At 40.3% G+C, this 13,720-nt stretch overlaps 1 protein-coding gene across 1 annotated transcript in view; it reads right to left on the reverse strand.

Moving 5' to 3' along the window:
- Window positions 1-11,089, reverse strand: part of TBL1XR1 (TBL1X/Y related 1) — a 465,261-nt gene extending 454,172 nt beyond the window's left edge. Inside the window, exon 1 of the mRNA XM_053710155.1 lies at window positions 10,978-11,089. The gene's annotated coding sequence lies outside the window, so the exon portion shown is untranslated. The remainder of the gene's footprint in view (window positions 1-10,977) is intronic.
- Window positions 11,090-13,720: the final 2,631 nt, after the last annotated feature.

Genomic DNA, 13,720 nt, shown 5'->3' on the forward strand with positions numbered 1-13,720 from the left:
ATAGAAGGTCTGGTCTTAACGGAAGTGTCCAAGGTTGGCAACTGGCCATCCGAATGAGATCCGCATACCAAAACCTGTGAGGCCATGATGGAGCCACCAGCAGTACAAACGAACGTTCCATTAGAATTTTGGAAATCACTCTTGGAAGAAGAACTAGAGGCGGAAAGATATAGGCAGGATGATAATTCCAAGGAAGCGACAATGCGTCCACTGCTTCCGCCTGAGGATCCCTGGATCTGGACAGATACCTGGGAAGTTTCTTGTTTAGATGAGAGGCCATCAGATCTATTTCTGGAAGTCCCCAGATTTGAACAATCTGAAGAAATACCTCTGGGTGAAGAGACCATTCGACCTTTCCTGGAACCAGCCCGGATGTAACGTCTGGCGACTGAGATAATCTGCTTCCCAATTGTCTACACCTGGGATGTGAACCGCAGAAATTAGACAAGAGCTGGATTCCGCCCATACAAGTATCCGAGATACTTCTTTCATAGCTTGAGGACTGTGAGTCCCACCTTGATGATTGACATACGCCACAGTTGTGACATTGTCCGTCTGAAAACAAATAAACTATTCCCTCTTCAGAAGAGGCCACAACTGAAGAGCTCTGAAAATCGCACAGAGTTCCAAAATGTTGATCGGTAATCTCGCCTCCTGAGATTCCCAAACCCCCTGCGCTGTCAGAGATACCCATACAGCTCCCCAACCTGAAAGACTCACATCTGTTGAGATCACAGCCCAGGTTGGACGAACAAAAGAGGCCCCTTGAATTAAACAATGGTGATCCAACCACCAAGTCAGAGAAGATCGAACATTGGGATTTAAGGATATTATTTGAGATATCCTTGTATAATCCCTGCACCATTGGTTCAGCATACAAAGCTGAAGAGGTCTCATGTGAAAATGAGCAAAGGGGATCGCATCTGATGCAGCAGTCATGAGACCTAGAATTTCCATGCAAAAAGCTACCGAAGGGAATGACTGAGACTGAAGGTTTTGACAAGCTGAAACCAACTTCAGACGTCTCTTTTCTGTTAGAGACAAAGTCATGGACACTGAATCTATCTGAAAGCCCAAAAAGGTTACCTTTGTCTGAGGAATCAAAGAACTCTTTGGTAAATTGATCCTCCAACCATGTTTTTGAAGAAATGACACAAGTTGATTCGTATGAGATTCTGCAGAATGTAAAGACTGAGCAAGTACCAAGATATTGTCCAAATAAGGAAATACCGCAATACCCTGTTCTCTGATGACAGAGAGAAGGGCACCGAGAACCTTTGAAAAGATCCTTGGAGCTGTTGCTAGGCCAAACGGAAGGGCAACAAACTGGTAATGCTTGTCTAGAAAAGAGAATCTCAGAAACTGATAGTGATCTGGATGAATTGGAATATGAAGATATGCATCCTGTAAATCTATTGTGGACATATAATGCCCTTGCTGAACAAAAGGCAGAATAGTCCTTATAGTCACCATTTTGAATATTGGTATTCTTACATAACGATTCAATATTTTTAGATCCAGAACTGGTCTGAAGGAATTCTCCTTCTTTGGTACAATGAATAGATTTGAGTAAAACCCCAGACCCCGTCCCAGAACTGGAACTGGTACAATTGCCCCAGCCAACTCTAGATCTGAAACACATTTCAGAAATGCCTGAGCCTTCACTGGGTTTACTGGAATGTGAGAGAGAAAAAATCTTCTCACAGGAGGTCTTATCTTGAAACCTATTCTGTATCCTTGAGAAACAATGTTCTGAATCCAAAGACTGTGAATCGAATTGATCCAAATATCTTTGAAAAATCGTAACCTGCCCCCTACCAGCTGTGCTGGAATGAGGGCTGCACCTTCATGCGGATTTCGGAGCTGGTTTTTACTTTCTAAAAGGCTTGGATTTATTCCAGACTGGAGAAGGTTTCCAAACGGAAACCGTTCCTTTAGGGGAAGGGTCAGGCTTCTGTTCTTTATTCTGACTAAAGGAACGAAAACGATTAGCAGCCCTGTATTTACCTTTCGATTTTTTGTCCTGAGGCAAAAAGGTTCCTTGGATCAGATGGCACAGGGTACAATTTCTTAAACCTTTGAGAAGGAGTCAATGAAGTACCCAGACTATTCCATTCCCTAGAAATTACTTCCGAAATAGCATCAGGAACTGAAAAAACTTCAGGAATAACTACATGAGGTTTGAAAACCGAATTTAAACGCTTAGTAGATTTAGTATCAAGAGGACTAGACTCCTCCATATCTAATGCAACTAACACTTCTTTAAGTAAAGAACGAATAAACTCCCTCTTAAATAAATATGAAGATTTATCAGTGTCAATATCTGAGGCAGAATCTTCTGAACCAGATAGATCATCAGAAACAGTTAAGTCAGAATGATGACGGTCACTTAAAAATTCATCTGAAATATGAGAAGTTTTAAACTTTTACGCTTACTGGAAGGAGGAATAACAGACAGGGCCTTCCTAATAGATTTAGAAACAAATTCTTTTACATTAACAGGGACATCCTGAACATTAGATGTTGAAGGAGCAACAACAGGTAATGGATTATTACTAATGAAAATACAATCTGCATTAGAAAGTTTATCATGACTTATCACAAACAGCCGGAAGAACAGTTACCAAAAGTTTACAACAGATGCACTTAACTTTGGTAGAACCAGCATCAGGCAGCGTCTTTCCAGAAGTAGATTCTGATCCAGGGTCATGTTGAGACATCTTGCAATATGTAATAGAAAAAAACAACATATAAAGCAAAAATATCAAATTCCTTAAATGACAGTTTCAGGAATGGGAAAAAATGCCAAATGAACAAGCCTCTAGCAACCAGAAGCAATGAAAAATGAGACTGAAATAATGTAAAAAAAGGTGGAGACAAGAATGACGCCCACATTTTTTGGCGCCAAAAATGACGCCCACATTATTGGCGCCAAGTACAACGCCCATATTTTTTTGGCGCCAAGTATGACGCCACATCCTGTGACGCCGAAAAAACTACACCCACAATTTTGGCCCAAAAAACGTCTGAACGTCAAATATGATGCAATCATACGCAAACTTCCGGTGTCAATTAAGGCGCCGGAAATGACAACATTTTTTGCGCCAAAAAAGTCTGCGCCAAAAATGACGCAATAAATTGAAACATTTTCAGCCCCCGCGAGCCTAACAGCCCACAGGGAAAAAAAGTCAATTGAAAAAATTCTTTTAAAGGTAAGAAAAAATATTTCATATGCATTATCCCAAATAATGAAACTGACTGTCTGAAATAAGGAATACTGATTATCCTGAATCAAGGCAAATATAAGTTTAAACACATATATTTAGAACTTTACATATAAAGTGCCCAACCATAGCTTAGAGTGTCATAAAAAATAAGACTTACTTATCCTAAGACACTCATCTACATATAGTAGACAGCCAAACCAGTACTGAAACGAGAATCAGTAGAGGTAATGGTATATAAGAGTATATCGTCAATCTGAAAAGGGAGGTAAGAGATGAATCTCTACGACCGATAACAGAGAACCTATGAAATAGATCCCGTAGAAGGAGACCATGGTATTCAAATAGGCAATACTCTCTTCACATCCCTCTGACATTCACTGCACTCTGAGAGGAAAATCGGGCTCCAGCCTGCTGCCAAGTGCATATCAACGTAGAATCTAGCACAAACTTACTTCACCACCTCCATGGGAGGCAAAGTTTGTAAAACTGAATTGTGGGTGTGGTGAGGGGTGTATTTATAGGCATTTTGAGGTTTGGGAAAACTTTGCCCCTCCTGGTAGGAATGTATATCCCATACGTCACTAGCTCATGGACTCTTGCTAATTACATGAAAGAAAAAGAATTTAATTAAAAATAATAATCCCTAAATTGCATAATGGCAGACTATTTGCCAGTACTTAAGATGGTGATGACCAGTGGGGGGGAGAGGGAGGGAAGAGACCTGTTTGGGAGAGATCAGGGAGAGGGAGGTGTCTGGGAGGGTAATTTCTACTCTGCATCAAACATTAACCTTATAAGTTAACTAATTAACTCCTTCACTACAAGACATTTCAAAGTAAAGTGCACAGCTGCTATTCGCGGCATTCTAATTTCCAAAAAGAAATGGCAAAGCCATACATGTATGCTATTTCTGAACAAAGGGAATCCCAGAGAAGCTTTTATGACCATTTGACATAGGAATGCAGTACTTATGTGTAAATAATTTCAGTGAGAAACACAAAGTTTACGAAAAAGTTAAAACAATTTTTTTTTTCATGCGATTGTTTATGGTGGCCAAATAGTGCCATGAAATATACCAAAATAGGCCTAGATCAATACCTTGGGTTCCCTGCTTTAAATAAATATTTATAGTTTCATAGGTATATAAAAAAAATAATCAAAAGCTATATTTTTCTGTTTTAAGTAAGTGCAAGCAAAAATGTTTAAAAAATCCCCAGTATTTTGGCCACATTTTTCTCTGAAATTCCCGGTAGCGAAGGGCCTAAATTATGCAACTATTTTATGCTTTGGAAAGCTTCAGTAACATTTATAAATAAAGTTATTCTATTGCAAAGTATTACACTGCCCCCACCCAGCTACTTCATAATGCGAAAAAGCTGGCAACATTTTATGTATAGCCAAACAAAACCTACTTGTAGAGAGTGAAAGGAGAAATAACCTGAAAAACAGCCATGAAAAAGGCAAATATGGCAAAAGTACAATTTTTATAAAAAGGTTATACTTTATATCTACTAAAAAAATTAGCTACACAGGTATGGTTTCTCAAATACTGTGCATGGTGCCTGTGTGGGGGGGAGTGAAGAGAAGGGCAATGTTGGAGAGTGAAGAAAAGGGTAATGTTGGGCCGGGAAGAAATGTGACAAAGGTGAAACCAAAGGCCATGTTAGTCCTCACTGCACCCAGTCCAAGTGTTAAAAATAACTCAAAGCGCCATTTTCAACACATGTGCCATAGTTTGCTGACCTCTGGACTAGAATGTGAAAAAACATAATTTATGTAAGAACTTACCTGATAAATTCATTTCTTTCATATTAACAAGAGTCCATGAGCTAGTGACGTATGGGATATACATTCCTACCAGGAGGGGCAAAGTTTCCCAAACCTTAAAATGCCTATAAATACACCCCTCACCACACCCACAAATCAGTTTAACGAATAGCCAAGAAGTGGGGTGATAAGAAAAAAAGTGCGAAGCATATAAAATAAGGAATTGGAATAATTGTGCTTTATACAAAAAAATCATAACCACCACAAAAAAGGGTGGGCCTCATGGACTCTTGTTAATATGAAAGAAATGAATTTATCAGGTAAGTTCTTACATAAATTATGTTTTCTTTCATGTAATTAACAAGAGTCCATGAGCTAGTGACGTATGGGATAATGACTACCCAAGATGTGGATCTTTCCACACAAGAGTCACTAGAGAGGGAGGGATAAAATAAAGACAGCCAATTCCTGCTGAAAATAATCCACACCCAAAATAAAGTTTAACAAAAAACATAAGCAGAAGATTCAAACTGAAACCGCTGCCTGAAGAACTTTTCTACCAAAAACTGCTTCAGAAGAAGAAAATACATCAAAATGGTAGAATTTAGTAAAAGTATGCAAAGAGGACCAAGTTGCTGCTTTGCAGATCTGGTCAACCGAAGCTTCATTCCTAAACGCCCAGGAAGTAGAAACTGACCTAGTAGAATGAGCTGTAATTCTTTGAGGCGGAATTTTACCCGACTCAACATAGGCAAGATGAATTAAAGATTTCAACCAAGATGCCAAAGAAATGGCAGAAGCTTTCTGGCCTTTCCTAGAACCGGAAAAGATAACAAATAAACTAGAAGTCTTACGGAAAGATTTCGTAGCTTCAACATAATATTTCAAAGCTCTAACAACATCCAAAGAATGCAATGATTTCTCCTTAGAATTCTTAGGATTAGGACATAATGAAGGAACCACAATTTCTCTACTAATGTTGTTGGAATTCACAACTTTAGGTAAAAATTCAAAAGAAGTTCGCAACACCGCCTTATCCTGATGAAAAATCAGAAAAGGAGACTCACACGAAAGAGCAGATAATTCAGAAACTCTTCTAGCAGAAGAGATGGCCAAAAGGAACAAAACTTTCCAAGAAAGTAATTTAATGTCCAATGAATGCATAGGTTCAAACGGAGGAGCTTGAAGAGCTCCCAAAACCAAATTCAAACTCCATGGAGGAGAAATTGACTTAATAACAGGTTTTATACGAACCAAAGCTTGTACAAAACAATGAATATCAGGAAGAATAGCAATCTTTCTGTGAAAAAGAACAGAAAGAGCGGAGATTTGTCCTTTCAAAGAACTCGCGGACAAACCCTTATCTAAACCATCCTGAAGAAACTGTAAAATTCTCGGTATTCTAAAAGAATGCCAAGAAAAATGATGAGAAAGACACCAAGAAATATAAGTCTTCCAGACTCTATAATATATCTCTCGAGATACAGATTTACGAGCCTGTAACATAGTATTAATCACGGAGTCAGAGAAACCTCTATGACCAAGAATCAAGCGTTCAATCTCCATACCTTTAAATTTAAGGATTTCAGATCCGGATGGAAAAAAGGACCTTGAGACAGAAGGTCTGGTCTTAACGGAAGAGTCCATGGTTGGCAAGATGCCATCCGGACAAGATCCGCATACCAAAACCTGTGAGGCCATGCCGGAGCTATTAGCAGAACAAACGAGCATTCCCTCAGAATCTTGGAGATTACTCTTGGAAGAAGAACTAGAGGCGGAAAGATATAGGCAGGATGATACTTCCAAGGAAGTGATAATGCATCCACTGCCTCCGCCTGAGGATCCCGGGATCTGGACAGATACCTGGGAAGTTTCTTGTTTAGATGAGAGGCCATCAGATCTATCTCTGGGAGCCCCCACATTTGAACAATCTGAAGAAATACCTCTGGGTGAAGAGACCATTCGCCCGGATGCAACGTTTGGCGACTGAGATAATCCGCTTCCCAATTGTCTACACCTGGGATATGAACCGCAGAGATTAGACAGGAGCTGGATTCCGCCCAAACCAAAATTCGAGATACTTCTTTCATAGCCAGAGGACTGTGAGTCCCTCCTTGATGATTGATGTATGCCACAGTTGTGACATTGTCTGTCTGAAAACAAATGAACGATTCTCTCTTCAGAAGAGGCCAAAACTGAAGAGCTCTGAAAACTGCACGGAGTTCCAAGATATTGATCGGTAATCTCACCTCCTGAGATTCCCAAACTCCTTGTGCCGTCAGAGATCCCCACACAGCTCCCCAACCTGTGAGACTTGCATCTGTTGAAATTACAGTCCAGGTCGGAAGAACAAAAGAAGCCCCCTGAATTAAACGATGGTGATCTGTCCACCACGTTAGAGAGTGCCGAACAATCGGTTTTAAAGATATTAATTGATATATCTTCGTGTAATCCCTGCACCATTGGTTCAGCATACAGAGCTGAAGAGGTCGCATGTGAAAACGAGCAAAGGGGATCGCGTCCGATGCAGCAGTCATAAGACCTAGAATTTCCATGCATAAGGCTACCGAAGGGAATGATTGAGACTGAAGGTTTCGACAGGCTGTAATCAATTTTAGACGTCTCTTGTCTGTTAAAGACAAAGTCATGGACACTGAATCTATCTGGAAACCCAGAAAGGTTACCCTTGTTTGAGGAATCAAAGAACTTTTTGGTAAATTGATCCTCCAACCATGATCTTGAAGAAACAACACAAGTCGATTCGTATGAGACTCTGCTAAATGTAAAGACGGAGCAAGTACCAAGATATCGTCCAAATAAGGAAATACCACAATACCCTGTTCTCTGATTACAGACAGAAGGGCACCGAGAATCTTTGTGAAAATTCTTGGAGCTGTAGCAAGGCCAAACGGTAGAGCCACAAATTGGTAATGCTTGTCTAGAAAAGAGAATCTCAGGAACTGATAATGATCTGTATGAATCGGAATATGCAGATATGCATCCTGTAAATCTATTGTGGACATATAATTCCCTTGCTGAACAAAAGGCAATATAGTCCTTACAGTTACCATCTTGAACGTTGGTATCCTTACATAACGATTCAATAATTTTAGATCCAGAACTGGTCTGAAGGAATTCTCCTTCTTTGGTACAATGAAGAGATTTGAATAAAACCCCATCCCCTGTTCCGGAACTGGAACTGGCATAATTACTCCAGCCAACTCTAGATCTGAAACACAATTCAGAAATGCTTGAGCTTTCACTGGATTTACTGGGACATGGGAAAGAAAAAATCTCTTTGCAGGAGGTCTCATCTTGAAACCAATTCTGTACCCTTCTGAAACAATGTTCTGAATCCAAAGATTGTGAACAGAACTGATCCAAATTTCTTTGAAAAAACGTAACCTGCCCCCTACCAGCTGAACTGGAATGAGGGCCGTACCTTCATGTGAACTTAGAAGCAGGCTTTGCCTTTCTAGCAGGCTTGGATTTATTCCAGACTGGAGATGGTTTCCAAACTGAAACTGCTCCTGAGGACGAAGGATCAGGCTTTTGTTCTTTGTTGAAACGAAAGGAACGAAAACGATTGTTAGCCCTGTTTTTACCTTTAGACTTTTTATCCTGTGGTAAAAAAGTTCCTTTCCCACCAGTAACAGTTGAAATAATAGAATCCAACTGAGAACCAAATAATTTATTTCCCTGGAAAGAAATGGAAAGTAGAGTTGATTTAGAAGCCATATCAGCATTCCAAGTCTTAAGCCATAAAGCTCTTCTGGCTAAGATAGCCAGAGACATAAATCTAACATCAACTCTAATAATATCAAAAATGGCATCACAGATGAAATTATTAGCATGCTGGAGAAGAATAATAATATCATGAGAATCACGATTTGTTACTTGTTGCGCTAGAGTTTCCAACCAAAAAGTTGAAGCTGCAGCAACATCAGCCAATGATATAGCAGGTCTAAGAAGATTACCTGAACATAGATAAGCTTTTCTTAGAAAAGATTCAATTTTTCTATCTAAAGGATCCTTAAACGAGGTACCATCTGATGTAGGAATGGTAGTACGTTTAGCAAGGGTAGAAATAGCCCCATCAACTTTAGGGATTTTGTCCCAAAATTCTAATCTGTCAGGCGGAACAGGATATAATTGCTTAAAACGTTTAGAAGGAGTAAATGAATTACCCAATCTATCCCATTCCTTAGCAATTACTGCAGAAATAGCATTAGGAACAGGAAAGACTTCTGGAATAACCGCAGGAGCTTTAAAAACCTTATCCAAACGTATAGAATTAGTATCAAGAGGACTAGAATCCTCTATTTCTAAAGCAATTAGTACTTCTTTAAGTAAAGAGCGAATAAATTCCATCTTAAATAAATATGAAGATTTATCAGCATCAATCTCTGACACAGAATCCTCTGAACCAGAAGAGTCCAAAGAATCAGAATGATGGTGTTCATTTAAAAATTCATCTGTAGAGAGAGAAGATTTAAAAGACTTTTTACGTTTACTAGAAGGAGAAATAACAGACAAAGCCTTCTTTATGGATTCAGAAACAAAATCTCTTATGTTATCAGGAACATTCTGCACCTTAGATGTTGAGGGAACTGCAACAGGCAATGGTACATCACTAAAGGAAATATTATCTGCATTAACAAGTTTGTCATGACATTTAATACAAACAACAGCTGGAGGAATAGCTACCAAAAGTTTACAGCAGATACACTTAGCTTTGGTAGATCCAGCAGGCAGAGGTTTTCCTGTAGTATCTTCTGGCTCAGATGCAACGTGAGACATCTTGCAATATGTAAGAGAAAAAACAACATATAAAGCAAAATAGATCAAATTCCTTATAAGACAGTTTCAGGAATGGGAAAAAAATGCCAAACATCAAGCTTCTAGCAACCAGAAGCAAATGAAAAATGAGACTGAAATAATGTGGAGACAAAAGCGACGCCCATATTTTTTGGCGCCAAATAAGACGCCCACATTATTTGGCGCCTAAATGCTTTTGGCGCCAAAAATGACGCCACATCCGGAACACCGACATTTTTGGCGCAAAATAACGTCAAAAAATGACGCAACTTCCGGCGACACGTATGACGCCGGAAACGGAAATGAATTTTTGCGCCAAAAAAGTCCGCGCCAAGAATGACGCAATAAAATAAAGCATTTTCAGCCCCCGCGAGCCTAACAGCCCACAGGGAAAAAAGTCAAATTTTTGAGGTAAGAAAAATATGATAATTAAAGCATAATCCCAAATATGAAACTGACTGTCTGGAAATAAGGAAAGTTGAACATTCTGAGTCAAGGCAAATAAATGTTTGAATACATATATTTAGAACTTTATAAATAAAGTGCCCAACCATAGCTTAGAGTGTCACAGAAAATAAGACTTACTTACCCCAGGACACTCATCTACATGTTTGTAGAAAGCCAAACCAGTACTGAAACGAGAATCAGTAGAGGTAATGGTATATATAAGAGTATATCGTCGATCTGAAAAGGGAGGTAAGAGATGAATCTCTACGACCGATAACAGAGAACCTTATGAAATAGACCCCGTAGAAGGAGATCACTGCATTCAATAGGCAATACTCTCCTCACATCCCTCTGACATTCACTGCACGCTGAGAGGAAAACCGGGCTCCAACTTGCTGCGGAGCGCATATCAACGTAGAATCTAGCACAAACTTACTTCACCACCTCCCTTGGAGGCAAAGTTTGTAAAACTGATTTGTGGGTGTGGTGAGGGGTGTATTTATAGGCATTTTAAGGTTTGGGAAACTTTGCCCCTCCTGGTAGGAATGTATATCCCATACGTCACTAGCTCATGGACTCTTGTTAATTACATGAAAGAAATATTGGATTGGACACACCTAGAACCACTTTTCCTAAAGACCACTTAAAAAAAATAATAATTCTACATTAATAATCAAACAGAACAGCTGCCCATTGGGTGTACTGGAAATGTACTTACCAGAGAAAATATAGATATTTTCAAACTTTTGTTACGCCACAGAACTGTAGCCTCCTATAAAACAAGTGAAAATGCGATAAATAATAACATCCTGAATAATTACAGAACCAAATTGACAAATTTTAAAATCAATGACCAGACACTCACATTTTTATAAATTTTTACTTTACTAAACCCTTAGTATTGCATTAATGAAATGTGTGGTCATAAAAAACTGAAATAGTGTGAACTGAGAAGCATATTAAAACTATTCAAGATTAAGAATTAATACTGAAGAAATGGCACAATGAGAAATTAAAAATTTTCAAGCTCAGACCTAATTCACTATACAGGAGGCAGTGATGACATTGCAGGGTGTTAAAAACACGGGTAATAAACAATTTATCGAAAAATGAAGTCTGTGTCTCTTAAAGGGATAATAAACACAAATGTGTTTATTATATCATGCACAGGTCAATACATAGTTGAAAATTTGTGAAATGCCTTGTATTTGCTTTATTCTATAGCTTCGCCGCAATCCTGTATAGAAAAAAAGGCCATTTCAAAACTCATTAGCATAGTCCAATCATGGTGGGCAACATGAGTTCTACAAGATGTGGGTCTTGCAGGAAGCGCGCACATTTTTGTGCAAGTATTTCGATATCTGTTACATAAACGAGCAAAAGTTTTTTGTAAACATAACAAAATCTGCAGAGATACTTATTGTCCCCCTAGACCAGTGATGGCGAACCTTGGCCCTCCAGATGTTTCAGAACTACATTTCCCATGATGCTCAGACTAAAAAATGTCTTAGCATCATGGGAAATGTAGTTTCAAAACATCTGGAGAGCCAAGGTTACAGACACCTGCCCTAGACTATAGAGCATTCTATGAAAGGCTTAAACTACAATAGATTAAGTAAATCCCTTAACTTTAACTCCATAGAAATAAAATTAATTATTATTAATTAAATTATGCTTACCTATCATATCTTCTGATGGAAAGAGTCCACAGCTGCATTCATTACTTTTGGGAAATAAGAACCTGGCCACCAGGAGGAGGCAAAGACAACCCAGCCAAAGGCTTAAATACTCCTCCCACTTCCCTCATCCCCCAGTCATTCTGCCGAAGAACAAGGAACAGTAGAAGAAATATCAGGGTGAAAGGTGCCAGAAGAACAATAAGGACGCCCCACATAAAATTACGGGTGGGGAGCTGTGGACTCTTACCATCAGAAGAAAAGTCCACAGCTGCATTCATTACTTTTAAGAAAAAAATAACCTAGCTATAGGTTAAAGAAAGAAAACAGACTGCAAAAGTAACCCCCAGACAGACAGAGGGCACGCTCCAGGCAACCCAAGTCGCCGGACCTACACACAGGTCCCTAAAAAGGGGAACACAAAACCTCAATCGAGGCCCCCCAAGAAGCAGAATATACCCTCAGAACCCAAAGGAAGAGTAAACTCATCTGAAATCAATGGAGCCAGTTGAAAGGAAAATCTATACCCTAGCAGACTAAGCTAACAGGAGAGACTCAACAAAGCTCACACATCCAGAGGAGACTGCAACCAAACGCAGCTCCATAGACCGCTCGGCCATCCTGACCTGCAGACACACAGCCAGCTGGACCAACCCAGCCTCAGGGATCCAAAACAAGGGAACAAAAGAATCCCGAAACAGGTGCAGGAACGAGCGTAAGAATAGCACAGCCATCCCCACAGAGTACAAGTACAACCCGACTCTGAAAACAGACAACAAGGCCATAGACCTAAGGATCTATCAAAATAAAAGCCCAACAAGTCTGCATGGAGCCAGCAAGACCCCAGGGGAAACCAATCCCACCTTTCCACCTCCCATCCAGGAGAAGCCCCAAGCAAGGACTCCATCTCCATAGGGAGGAGAATATCCCCTAAGGGACTATGCCAGAAAGGCAACAACTGCCCTCAAGGCCCGAAGCCACCAGCTAATAAGAAGAGAAATTCCCAACACAGAAGTCCTGGAAAGGACTCCCCGACAAATAGTTTGCCACGCAGAAGCACAGCCAACCCATTCGCCTGCCGAGCAGGGACTCCACGGCAACACTGGCAAACTGACCAGGGAAATGCAACCCTAGGGCGCACAAGAAATTGGACATCCAGAGCCAGCAGCTGGGTATGAACAAACCACCCTTGAGGCTCAAGCCGCACGGTTAACCACCAGAGGACATGGGCCACTCTGTGGCAAAGAGTAAACAATACTCTGAAAACCTGGCCAACCATGACCAGGTTAGGTAGATGGAGCAAGGACATAGCCCAAGTTCCCACTACCGTGAAACATCCTGACCAGCCCTGAGATCCAAGGTTCCAAAACCACCCAAGACTGGATCAGGAAAAAGGCCAAGCAACGCTTCAGCAACCGGAAGTCTCAGTCCGAGCACCTAATAGTTCAGGCAAATCTTACCCTAGAACTAAACACCCCAACCGGCCAAAAAGTCAGACACAAGGGCATGGATGCATATTCAGAGACTACGGATAGCGAGAAGAACTTGAATGCTCCGACCAAATTAAGGAACCACCCCTAGCTAAAGACCAATGCTCCAAGGAGCAAGGCTAGAAGTCGTATGAAGATACTTCTCAGAGCCTCAGGACAACCAAGGGATACCTCGATGTAAAAAAAAATCCCACTAGCAGGACTAGTCTCCCTAACACCTCCGCACAAGCAGAGGACACAAGGAAGATAAGGCACGAAGCCTACACAGCTCCGGAAAACCCAAAGCTACACCAAA

This window comes from Bombina bombina, chromosome 4, assembly GCF_027579735.1.
Source record: "Bombina bombina isolate aBomBom1 chromosome 4, aBomBom1.pri, whole genome shotgun sequence".
In the NCBI taxonomy this organism is placed as follows: domain Eukaryota; kingdom Metazoa; phylum Chordata; class Amphibia; order Anura; family Bombinatoridae; genus Bombina; species Bombina bombina.